The following is a 13,362-nucleotide window of genomic DNA, read 5'->3' on the forward strand; positions in this document are numbered from 1 at the left end:
GTCCCTCCGGCACGGCCGCTCCCGGGCAAGCTTTGTATCGCCTGCCGCCCCTGCGTGGCCGTGGGAGCGACTGGGGGCTCCGGGAAGTAGGGGCTTTCCCGAAACCCGCTGCCCCGTCTCAGCTGGGGTGCCGTGAAGTTAGGGAGGCGTCGGGACGAGGCTTTTGGGCGATGGTGCTGACGACGACTCAGCCTGGCAGCGGGAGTTGTAGGGGAAAGGGCCCCCGTAAGCAGCGGGGCTCGTCTCTTTTCACCCGGTTCGTGGCTTGGCCGGTGCCTCAGTGCGTGTGCGGCAGCTCGCCAGGCTGCACAAAGGAGCAGCCGGCCGGGTTCGGCCCGTCCTGCGGGCTCAAGAGGGATGGATGAGCAACAGCGTGCGGGGCGGGGGCTGCGGCGGGCCCGGGGAGCATCGCCCCGCTCCGTGCTCCGTCGATCACGAAGGGTTAAAATGCAGCTCCCGTTCGGAATGCCCTCAACTCCTTTTATTGTGCTCATGGAGATGAACAGTCTTCAAGAACGAAATTATATATTCCTCACAGCAATGTCTTAGAGCAGTTATGATCTACAACTCCTTCGGTCCAGTAGATTTATATAACCTGCTCATTAATGGTTTATGAAATGATGAGGGAGCTTTTCTGTGTGCTGCTGTGTTTTCTGTGTTGTTGTCAGTATTTCCTAATTCAGCTGTCCGTAGCAGGAGAAGCTTTTAGCTGTCAACAATGTATATTTGTACCATTGAAAGGATTTTGCTTTCTCTCTTATTTTGTATTTTTCATCATTCTGCATCTCGAGATAGGCTCCTGAATGAGGAGAGTGAGTAAAATGGAAGGCACAGACATTCTCTTTGGCTACGGTAATACTCTAGGTATGACTTGTAACAAAAGATGTAAATATTTAAAAGGATTTCTGACTCAGTTCTATTTGACTTATTGATCTATGGTTACTGCTAGAATGGTCTTTATGATTATGTAGAAGTTAATAGTTACCATAGAGAAAGAGATTGTTTTTATGTTCATCAGTGAGTGTTTTCCATTTCTTCATCTCTTGGCAGTTGTCTGTGGAAGTGCTGTTTTTTTCCTTTAGCAAAAGTCTTACAGAAGAACTAAGAATGTGAACGAAGTCCAAAACAATGAAATTTCAGATGTGTTCATCCTTGCCTGTGATTCTGAGTCTTGGTACCCTGAGTTATCCTACAGTAAAAGCTCCATGTAATTGCATATAGTGTTGGTTTTAAACCTCAGTGAAAATTCAGATTTGGAGAACTCTAAATGTAACACATCAAAGATTTTCCTTTTCCTAAAGTATACATGTGAAATGCGATTCAAATCAGCCATTTAAATCCTTACTAGCAGAAGATTTATTTTTCATCCTGGGAATTACTTTTCTGCATTTATTATTTATCTTAAATGTGTGGAAACTGAAGGTGCATGTAAACTAGACAGGGTGGACAAGTTTGTTTATCTTCTCTCAACCTAGTGTTGTGAAACATTCTGATTTTGTGTTAGTAGCTTGACAGCATTATGCATTTGGGTAGAAAAAAACCCCAAACCAACAAGCCACACTGGGCTCTTAAAACTTTCCAGACTTCTGAGTCTTACATTTTGTAGTTTGATAGTGCTGCTTGGTGTCAGAATGATCTGTAAGTAATCTTCTTTCCTACCATAATGGATGTGATGGGACAAAAACTTTCTAAATGGTAGTGAAAGTCTTTGCAAAAGTGCTTCCCTCCCCCAGGGATAGAAGCTATTGGGAAAAACATGTTGTAGTAGGTTTGTTATTGTGTGTTTGTGAGAGCCTGTCACAGCACTCTTCAGGATTCTTGAATTCTGCCTATAGCTGGTTTTATTCTACTAGTACTATTGATGGAGCTGCATAACATTGGGAAAAAATTAATTGATCTAATGCTATAGAAATTAAATCTTTTGTACTCTAGAAAATATGTTTTACAGAATCTGTCAGGTAAGAGATTGGCAGCCTAAGCTGGTCTAATTGTTGACTTTGGAGTTGTATCCCACTTACCACACTTATCTACTCATCTGACACTCTGCTGACTTTGTTCTTTTCTTTAGGGAAGGGGTCAAAGTTTACTTATATTTTTATTTGTTTTGTCAGCTTATCAAGCAAGCTTGGTTTAAGCTAATGTGAAATCTTGTCCGTAGTCTTGTTTTTGAAGTTTGATTTGATCAGTGAACATGTATTAAAATTACAGATTTCTTGTTTGGTCTCAATTGATCTCACAATATTAATAAATGAGATTGGACCATATTGCCTTTCTTTTTCTGCAGAATACCAAGGATAAATTCAGTCAAGCTAAGACTTAACATGTCCTCTACAGTCCTGTCATTGCATTACCACCAGAGCTGATGCTTTTTACCAGCAGATGCCGATGCTTTCACCAAAAGGATGTTTCCCCATGTTAGTCTTTGCTGATCCAGCTGAAAATAGTCATACAGAAAAATGTTAAGCTTCTATTGGATCAACTGCCTGAACTGACTTCATGTCTATACAAATGTTACTGCTTGCATAGGAGGAGGAGACTGTGACCACTCTTTGCTGAAGCAGCTCAATTTTAGTTTTGGCTAAGCTTGTCAATAGACTTGGCAGCTTAAACTGAAGCTCTGGTGGTCGTGTCTCCTTCTTGACTGTGCATGTTCAGCTGCTGGCAAGGAGGCCTCTGTGGCTGCAAGTTAAGTATAGTCAGGGAGTTAATCAGGCTAGTAGTTAATTTTTTTTTGTTTTTGTTTTGTTGAATTTTGGCTGCATCATGTATCTGAACTGGCTGATCATCCAGATCTGGGAGTGGAAATGGGACTTACATTGAAGTGGGGTTGGAGATGGGGCCATAGTAGCTCTGACTGAAATTTATTTGAACTTTTCTGGAACCATACATTTCCATCAGTGTGACCTGGGTTAACAAGAATCTATAGCAAACTGTTTCAAGGTGGTTTGGCAGGTAAAAATCACAATGAATTGGGGAGTGTTCTTCCATTTCTCTTGGCTGGCATGTTGATGTGGGTGGTAACAGTAATGAGTAGAGGATGTGGAACTAGGGATGTACTTAGTGCTGTAGTCTCAGGCTGACATGGCTGTGTCTGGAAGAGGATTTGTTCTCATCCTAAGGGTGGGGTCCATCAAATGCTCATTCTGAACTCATGTTCTTTATGGTGTGTAGTTAAAGCAGATGTGGCATTAGAAAGAACAAAAATTTTAATAATAAGCAAGATCAGGACGACTCTTCCGTTTCACTGGGCAGGATGTGTTTTTTATTGTTGTTATGGGGTGTTTTTTGTTTGTTCATTTTCTTTCATTTTTATTGTCCAGGACTTGCAACTGGCAGACACCAGTATGGATGCATAAATGGCATCATGGCATATGTAGCTGCAGTTAGACATTGATCCAAACTCCTTTGAAGTGTGTGGTTAGGAGATAGTTCTGAAAATGTGAATTGCTTTGTTTGCTGTTTGTCTTACATAGTAATTTTTTGTGGTGTCCTGGTGTTTTGTAGTAGTAATTACCAGATGTGATGGCTTAAAGATGTTTCTGTGCTGTAATTTCTGTTTCTGCAGAGTTGTGACTGAAAGTGTGTCAGGACAAATTCATTTGTGTGTGAGAAATTGCTTGAAAGGAGTATGTATGCCAAAGCATAAAGGTGCTCTTGAGGAAAATGTGAAGCCATTAATTTCAGAGTCTGGGGATCTGAAACAAGCTCTGGGTTTCTTTGAGTGCTAAATCTGTAGGCTTTTTGAGATTTTGCTGGTGGGTTTTGATACTGAAACCAGAACCAAAGCAATTACCCTTCTAAGTCAAACCGTGGTTGCAAGTATAGCGTTTAAGACTTGGACCAAACTGTTTAGAATCTTTTTCTGATTACTTTTCCTTTTCTGGGAAACAACAAACTGGAACTTCCTGGTGAACTGGATTGTAAGCAGTACTGTAGGTATACCTAGAGAGTTTACTCTTCAGAACTGCTTTCTGTAGGTATGTACTTGGTCCTGGGCCTGGGCTTCTTCACTGATCTAAGAGCTACAAGTGTTACTGAGACTAAGAAAAAACATGATTGGCCAGAACCACTCTTACTGCATGCTAGCTGTTCTAAATTTGGATGTGACCACTCTTAATCAGTTTATTTTTCTGGAGCAAAAACTCCAAACATCAATGGTCTCTCTTTCCTTCTACTTTTAATGTTGTTTAAACTTCATTAATGCAATTCAAGCCTCTGTTGAGGCTCCACTCTCAGCGGCGGACTGATTTCAGACTGTTAAAGAAGCTTGTTTCTATAATCCACCAGGACTAGAGATACCTTGGCATTTCCAAAGCTGTGCAGTTTGCTGATGGGCACCACCAAGCATATAAATGCCAAACTCTCCTCCTTATTCAGTGTGCCTTGTGGTGCTGAGTGGCTTGTAAATGCTTGGACCTTTAGTTAGCTGATATCTTTGTGTGTTGCCTTAAGATTTTGAGTGAGGATAGTCTTCTTTCAAAGGCATTAATTCAACTGCTGTAGTAAAAATCTGTGGAAACGTGAGGGAATTTGTTCCCCATATGGAGGAATGACACAAATAGAAACTTGGTTCACAATTAATATAGGCTGGGTCTAGCTTTTGTTTAGTAACTAATGATAAAAGTGTTGGATTTGTATTTTCCCACACTATAAGGGAAAAGCGTGTTCCTGCCTTCCAAATGTCTTTGGCAGCAAATTTCTAATTTTGTTCTTGGGGTTTTTTTTCTGGAACTCAGTAGTGCTAGACCAGTTTACATGAAGCAGGAATCTGAATACCATAGTCCCATGAAACTGCTGTTTTGTTTTTTTTTGTCTAAGACTTGTTTCTTACTCAAGTTAATAATCTAAATTCTGTAGGGAAAAAAAAAAACAGAAACAGTGGTTGTGGTTTATTACAAAAAAAGTTGTTATTAATTTGATTTGACCAGGTGGCTGTAACTGCAGGACTGTAGAGCTATACAGATTGTCTTTTGAGGGTTGTGGGTGCCTCATGTCTCAGCAGTGGGTCAGATGAATTTTCCAACATTTTCTGTGCTTTTTTTACTACTATGCCTTTAGCATATACTTTTTTTTTTAAGGCTGGCAATTTTATTGTCAGAGTCTGCTTAACATGGTATTTCTGCTGACTGTTTTTGATTTAAAAGAATGAGATGTGACTGTTTCCAAAAAGCCTGTGAGCCTTAATCTGGTCTAAAAAGTCTGAGAAAGAATTTACCCATCATTAGTGTGGTACTAGTCAAGTTTAAGTGCTTTGGGCTGGGCTGGGGTTCCTGTGCAAGTTTTTCCTTGTAGTTGTGATCAGTGCAGAGTCTGCATTTATGTTGAATCATTGCATTTCAGGTTGAAATGCACATCACCTATTCACATCACCTGTGCACTGAATTCCCTAACCCAGTCTGAAAATCTGAATATGAGAATTAGACTGTGTAGTTTAAGGTCTTACATAAACCAGACTTTACAGGATTCAGTGGCTGCAGCGTTGGTTTTGCTTTTTGTATTTGAACACATACCTACTGATAGAGTGGCTTTTGGGGGTTTCTTTCCTCTCCCCCTGTTGAATTATCACTAAATTAGTTAATAATTGGGATTATTTGTATTAACAGACCTTTAACATTATCAGAGTTTAATATTGTTGTCCAATTTTGGTTGTGTCTGTGAAGTTTGGTATTTCTGTATAGGTTTCAGTGTCTATGTGAGAAGCATCTTTTAACTGGATTTGCATAGGGTAGCTTTGAAAGGGTGCCATTATATTTGTATGTATATTTATTTATTTAAACACGGGGATTGCTCCGTCTTTTTTCAAATGATATGAATTTGTCAGAGGCCATTTGCTAGTTTAAAGTGCCTCTCCACTGTGCCGTGCATGGATTTTCCTATGCCGAGTAAGCAGCCAGTAAAAAGCCACTTTGAGCAACTGGACACTGCTGTGTGTTCTCTTAGCTTGGTAGCAGAAAGCCAGCCTCCTGCAAGGGAATGAAGGACTGCAATTCATTTGGCCTGTATCTTCTTGCTAGGATATTTTCTGAAAGTGTCTGTAAAATAGTTGTGTTTTAAACAACCTTTTTGTAGCTGACTTTATGTATAAAATCTAAGCTGTGGCTTGGATTTGGTGTGTGGAGCTGGCAAATAGAAGAAGTCACTGAATGCTTTCTTTGTCAGGCTCTCTGAATGTGTTATGGATAGGTGCATCATGCTAATGTTCAGTGTCAATTGTTGATCTACAGCTGTAAGATTTGCTTTGTCCAAGCTCTAACAGCCAAAATACACTAATATTTCTTTGCTGTCAGGTGGGGTAGGGTACATCTCTTTAAAGAGGTATATGCTTAGTACTATCTGAAAGTTTTCAAGTTCTTAGAAGTTCAGAATTTGTTTCTCAGACATGACCTTTATTGACCTATATGACATAATATAGATTTACGTCCATTATATCACATTTCAGATATGGTCTCAAATTTATTTTCAGTTGTAATAAGTTATTCTCTGCACAGTTAACTCTTGCTTTGAGCATAATTTATTTTGTCTGTTAGAGTTTGTTCTCAGAGTAGTCAGTCATATCCACAGTGTTCAGCATCTTGTCCATGCACAGACCAGGAATATAACTGTGACTAGAAAAGGCAGTGTAGTTTGCCTACACTATTTGTTAGCTTAAAGGCGAGGACCCAGTTGTGAAAATCATACATAAAGAATAAAGAATATTTATCATTGAAGCAGAGAAAATAAAATCAGTTCTACCATATACTAATTTAACTACTGTTAAATTGTTATTCTTGTACTGTAGACATAGTTCTTCCTTTCTCCTGGAGCAGGCAGAGCTGAGGTAGGAATACAGATACACCAAAAACAGTAAGGTTGTGTAAACTGTGGAAATCTTATTATTGTTTTGGAAGTCCTAGGGGAGATAAAGAAGGAGATTATAATAATAATAATAATTTTTGAGGAAATCCAGGATGAAAATATTTCTGATTATGTCTTGATTTCCTTATTGCTCAATTTTCTGCTTTAATTTCTTCATAATGTACTCCAGTGTTTTGTTATGGATGAGTATCCTAACTTGGTTGGGGAAAAAAAAAATTTCCACAAAATGGTTTGCCTTCTCTTGTTGGATATTTTCTTGCACTTGCAGGTATTTGGTTGATTTTATAGTGTATTACTCTCTTGCATCTCCTGCGTTTCAGGCAAAAAAAAAAATTAAAATTAATTATGTATTCAGAGGTAAGAAACTTTTTTGGAATGTGATGTGTGTCCTGGAATTTTCTGAGATGCTGGATCATGACTTACCTCCAGTTGTGCCTGGTGACAGCTAAAGTTCTTGCACGTCTGAATGGCAGTTCAACATCCCAGGACTGTTTGTGTATTCCTTACTCTAACTGAATAAATGATTTCCTTTTTCTAGGTTTATTTTCAGCAGGATCAGTCCCTGTGTTCAATTCTGCAAGCACTAGCCCTGGAGCTTTGGGTGGGGGAGGACAAACAGAGGAGCTGTGCTGTTGCTAAAAGGAAGTGACATGGATCCGGTGCATACAACTAATGTAACTATGATGTAGTACATTTTGGAAATGGTCCTGCCCGCCTGCCTCCCTAACCCTCCAAAGATCCCACCTGGGATGAGGATTATGCATTCAGGAGCTCTTCCCTGGAGTTTCTTCTAGATGCATAAGTGATTTCTGTGGCACAAGTAGTGATGGCTCTGTACTTTTTTAGTAGAGAAGCATCTGTAGGTTGGATTATGTTAGCAGGGAACTGCTGATCATCTTGTTCCAAGACCCAGGTTTCAGAGATGGGTGCACATCTCAGATCCATCAGTGACAGGACATCTCCAGGTACTGTCACATTGTTTTGCTGTCTGTTTCTATCAGATACCAAGATTTTATTTAAACCAACTGCATCCTGCTCACTGCCTTGGCTCTTGCTTCTCACATAGTGTGTCACAGTCTAGCAGCCTGAATTAGTTCTGTCCCCTCCCATAATGGCCCTAGAAGTTGGGGTTTCTGCAAGTAAAGGCTGTGCAGCCATCTGAGCACAAGTAAAGAGGAGTAACTAAATGGATGTCTTTATTTTTCATGGCATTAGATCAAGCGAGAAATGGAACCGATTGGTGTAGGCAGAGTGTAGGCAAATGCTAAAATGATTAATGTAGTGATCAAGAAGACACAGTTTATCTTGCTAATGTTATTGTTACCTTAGGGAAGAAGAGAGTAGTCCCAAAGTCTTCATTCCTTCAGATTTTCTACAAAGAATGGGAAATACTTGTTTTACATAGAACTGGTTTTTTGTTCCTCTTCTCACATTGGCTCCAGTTACATTTAGAAATATACAAACATGTCTACTTAAGTCTTATGTGGCTTTTACACTGTAATTGATTGCTTATTGTTCAGCTCATTGTTTAGTCTAGGTAAATGCTGCACGAGCTTCTTTTCCTCTTTCAGAGACAGTCTTTCAGCTTTGTAATATGTGTCTTTGCTGTGAGACACAGCCCGTGTATAAAAACTGATCAGTTGCAGCTGAAATAGCTGCTGTCATGAAACAGCTAATGTTGTGTTGACTCATCTGTGAGAGATGACACTGCATCCGGTCTAGTTCTCTACAGAGATACCAGATCAGTCTGCTGTGAGTTGTCCCAGTTTTCTTCAGTGGAAAGGGACTGGCATCTGCCAGTCTTGCATTATATCACCCTCAAAACATGAGGATGGCTGTTCTTTGGTAGGTCTAAAATGTCTATGGCTGTCATATTTTGAGATTTATGTTAGACTTCATTCCATCTTCCAGGACGTGATTTCAGATACACTTTGGGGCATAGATAATGCCCGCAGTTCATGATCAAAAATTGTGGTTTTACACTGCACTTCCATTGGTTTTCCATGTAGTGCAGTATTTATAAGGCATGTATGGCTGTTAGGGCTCTAAACAATACTGTCTTAAAGCTGTAGGCCTAATTTTTGGGATAATCTCATTTCATAGAATTTGGGATGGTACCAGTGTGAAATACGCTGGGAATTATTTCTCTCCACAGTCTGTGAACAGACTTCCTACTCAGACTTAATAGCCCTTGAGATCTAAGCAATGAATTCTGTGTAATTCTTAGCTCTTGCTTCTTTTAGGCACCTCATTATTATTGAAGTCAGTGATTAGTTTAGGGATGTAGCACGGGGATGGTCTTGGGGATTTTCTTTAGTTTTTTTTTTCCCAGAAGCACCACATTTGTTTTCATCTTTTAAAAACAAACACATAGTTTGTTTGGTGTGTCAGGTGTCAGTAATGAGTATGTATTTAGCTTCAATATTTTGTTTAACAGGTAATGTTCCCCTAGTAATCCTGGTATGAGTGTATGGAGATGTATTTATGTGTATGTGTGAAAGCAAGCTGTATTGCTGTATTAAATTAGGTATGGTATAATTCTGTGTTTACTTTGGGGACTTCATTATCTGCTGTTTTAAATTTGGAACTGGGTTACAGAAGTTCCTGGGTTTTAATCCTATTTCTTTCATGCAATTTAGAAGGTTTTTATTTTTCTGAAGATAGGAAATTGTGTCCCTGTCTTCTTCCCACAGGCCTTTTGTCCCAATAACGATTGTAAAGAACTTAACCAAGAGAACTGTCATTAATACATATTATTTCTGACATTATATATACTATAGTTTCCTATAGGAGTTGAGATAATTTAAGTTTGCATGCATGGAAAATGTGTTAGGTGATTACAGTTTAGATTGTAACATATTTCATTACTCTCAGTCTTGTCCAGAGCAAAATTAGGGGAGGTTCTTTGCATCCATTTAAGGTTTTTATGACTCATCTGTCTGGGTATAGAAATATCACTTGGGGTTCATCTGAAGGGTCATCAGGGTAGTTTAACATGTATAAAATTCACCTTTATTCTGTAGTAAGTCTAGATCACTGTGTAGTGGTCTTAAAGGAAGAAGCAGAACATTTCTTCTGATTGAGACTACTGGAACATCTGAATATCAGAAATTCAGATTGTCAGAAAGGGGAAGAGGCAGGGCAGTAGCAGATTGTGTGATTCTGTGAAATCAGTGAAATAAATCCAGTGTGAAGGACTTGGTCAAAACAGAGTTCTTGTGGTACACAGGAAATAAAGGATGTTGAAGAAAATTGCAAGTTCATTGCTAATATTGCAGACTAAAATGGTTCATGGTGCAGCACAGATTTATTGAGAAGGAAGGTGGTTCATGGATCCTCTGCTGTTTTCTTTGTCTTTTTTCCTTTTTATAAATTTATATTTATTTTTCAATTCTCCTTAATTTCTATATAAACTTCAAGGCAAGTGATGCAAGTTCTGGTAGTGGAAGCTGGACTTGTGAGATCTGGCTTAATTTTTTTGTTCTAGAGATGTATTCAGTGATGGGTTATTTGTGGTTAAATCTAGACTTAAATTTTTCAGTATTAACGTTTAGGTTCTTGCCATGCCAAACTCCAAGTGAAGCATGTTTTAGTTCTCCTGTGTGTGGTATATGGTGGAAAGCTAGAAGTGGAATCTCAGTGAAAGGGTATTTGCTGCCCAGTGTAGAAAATAAGACACACAGTCTAGACTCAAGTCCTCTTACTTTCTAGCTTATATCCCTTGGGATTTATAGTTGTATGCCTCTTTGGAAGTTTAAAATATGTCTGTGGTTAATGGGTTATTCCTTCTAACATGTCTGATAGATGTGCTTCTAGGCAGGGTTATGACATTCAGAGAAACAGACAAAGGTATGAGCTGTTAGCTCAGAAACTGTTAGCCCAAGCAAGTCCTGTTCACTAACAAGTTGTTTTGAATCTGGCAATGACACTTGTGAGGATTCTAAGGATGATCCAGGATATCTCATGAATTCTTAACCTGACTGCTGCCACTGAAAGAACTGTTCTCACTGTCCGCTGTGTCTTTCTGCTGTGCCTTTTGTATTTGACTTTCTCATAAACTGTAATCATTCAGTGAAACCAGCACAAGGTATTTTCTGCTGCTGTGGTGAGCTGGATTGTCTCAATGTGGTCTGGCAAATGCTGTCTAAGGAAGAATGGGAACTAGTGGGAGCACTGGGTGGTTGAATTGGTATAGCCAGCTCCTGCAAACCACTTTTAAATGTGACTGAGTCCTAATTTAAGTTCTCCAGTTCAGGGAATAGAGAAAATAGTTTACAGATAGGTTAGCCTAGTTCAGTCTCCATCTGCAAGTAGCATGCTGATAATTTTTGAGCAAAGGAAGTTTTGAGAGGGCAGGTTGCACCAAGTAGTAAACAAAAAAAGGAGCTACCCTTGAAAAACTACAGTGTTAAAACTTTTTTTGAGGGTAGTATTTCATGGCATCACTTCGAAGGTGTTTCTCATTAAAAAAAAAAAAAAAAAAGAAAGAAATTAGTAATACACTGGCTGGAGAGTTGGGCCAAGGGCAAGCATAGCTTTCTAGCCCAGTTGTGAGGGCCCCTTCTCAAGCAAGTGAGGATGGTGGAAGTAGTGGTGACTGAGTTGGGGACTTTTTTCTCCCCTCTTTAGTGTGTGGATGTAATACTTTTGTTGTATGTGTTTTTGCTTTAAACGAGGGCTGCTTAGTCAAATGGCAGTAGGTTGGTGTTACGTGGGTAGGGGTGAACTGCACAGCCATGATTAGAGGGAGCACGTGCTGGGCTTGCATGAGAACAGGTCCATTAGAGAATTTCACTTACACAGAACCTTGAGCAATGGCAAAGTTTAGGCTGTGAGAGGAAGGAGGTTCCTTAATGTGTGTTTTCATCCCACCCACTTGCTGACTTTTCTCTCTGCCTCTCAGGGGAAGGAAGAAGCAGCTTTTGTCTGTGTAGTCTACCTACAAAACCTTGTTTCTTTCAGGAGCCATGTCAGAGAGCTCTGAGCATTGATTTTTTGAGACTGATGCTCTAATGGAAATAAGCACTTATATGTTAGTTTCCAAAATGTCTTTGTTTAATCAGCTCTTGGTTTCAGAAAGGCTGCGTTGTATTTCTTCCCTTCAAACCCTGAGGCACCAGGGAGTGCAGGTACAGCCACTTGCCTCAGCTGTTCAGTACAACCTGTAGAATTCCATCTTTCACTTGTTCAAGATGAAGAACCATCATTTCACTGTATCTAACGTGTTATAGGCCCTATCTGTGACATGGTTACTCTGTTACTGTGTTCTGTATAAGTGAAGCATGAAATGAGTACCTTTGAACATTAACTTGCTTTCCTAGCAAAAGACTGTAGCAGTACCAGGTACCCAAGTCTGGACTGGGAACTTTGTAGCTGATTATCAGGCTGTTAGTCCCCACAGTTTGCCAAGAACAGTGTTTTTAGAGAAAAAATGTTAACTCTAAATAGGCTAAATAGCCTTCCTAAAGGAAACTTGAAGTATAAATGAGTTTAATTAAGTTGGAAAATGCATCAACATTGACCAGTTATTGGGGAGGTAGACACCTTGTATTTAAAGGAAGAGCTAAAGAATTTTAGCCATGAATGAAATACTGCATGATTATAGACTCAGGAAACTTTATTTGGGCAGGAGGAAGTGTTTAATTTCAGTCTGCTCCAGCCAACCTTTCTGTAATACTCCATTGTGTTAAAATGCCCAGTAATCACTGTTTTTAAAAGTTATTTTGAAGTAAACTTGCATGTTCCATATAAGCTGGGAGAAGAAGCTGAATATTAAGTACACTTTGATCTACTTTCGTGGTAAAGAGACCTACTGTGTTTATTCAGCTATACTTTAGTACTTTATTCTTACCATTTCTATTTAATTTTCTGACTCTGTTAGTCTAAATTCTCCTGTTTCTCTAAAGAATGGTGATCGAACTTTTCCATGTACAGGTCTGACTTTAAAAAAAAGCAGTAAAATAGAAGGGTTTGAAACACATAGCTTCCCACTTTTAGTTCTGATGTGGATGTCTGATCTAGAAAAATCTTAATAGGCTTGTGTATGGTTTGTTTCTGTTAAAATTAATTTTGCCCCAAACTTCCCAACATAACTGTTGTCAGTTCTGTTTTATTGTGGATGCAGAGCTGTGTGTGCTATTATGAAACCTGGGTGCTTTTGCCATTTAGACTCTGTAATCTATTCCTGCTCTTTGTTTTAAAAGCTTTTAAATTTGATAATAGTTGTAATTCACTGATGGGATGTTAATTGTGCATAAATTGTAGTAGGAATGGTCAATTGTGAGGAATGAGTGTGTACTTTTCTCGCTACCCCCTTCCTTCTGTTGTGCATCACTAAATTGACAACTTACTTGCTGAGGCAGAGCTGTGATTTGACTCCTTTTGCCAAATGTTCTAAAGCTGATCCAATAAGCTGTGTATGTGTGTTGGACACCTCTTATTTTTATGCCTAAATAAATGAGGAGTTATTTTTATTACAGTGTCCTTAAAAATGGGTGTTCGGTACTT

At 39.2% G+C, this 13,362-nt stretch overlaps 1 protein-coding gene across 1 annotated transcript in view; it reads left to right on the forward strand.

The window, feature by feature from the left end:
- NUMB (NUMB endocytic adaptor protein) overlaps positions 1 to 13,362 on the forward strand; it is a 91,459-nt gene that overhangs the window by 514 nt on the left and 77,583 nt on the right. The window lies entirely within an intron of this gene.

The sequence above is a fragment of the Cinclus cinclus genome, chromosome 6, assembly GCF_963662255.1.
Source record: "Cinclus cinclus chromosome 6, bCinCin1.1, whole genome shotgun sequence".
Classification (NCBI taxonomy): Eukaryota; Metazoa; Chordata; class Aves; order Passeriformes; family Cinclidae; genus Cinclus; species Cinclus cinclus.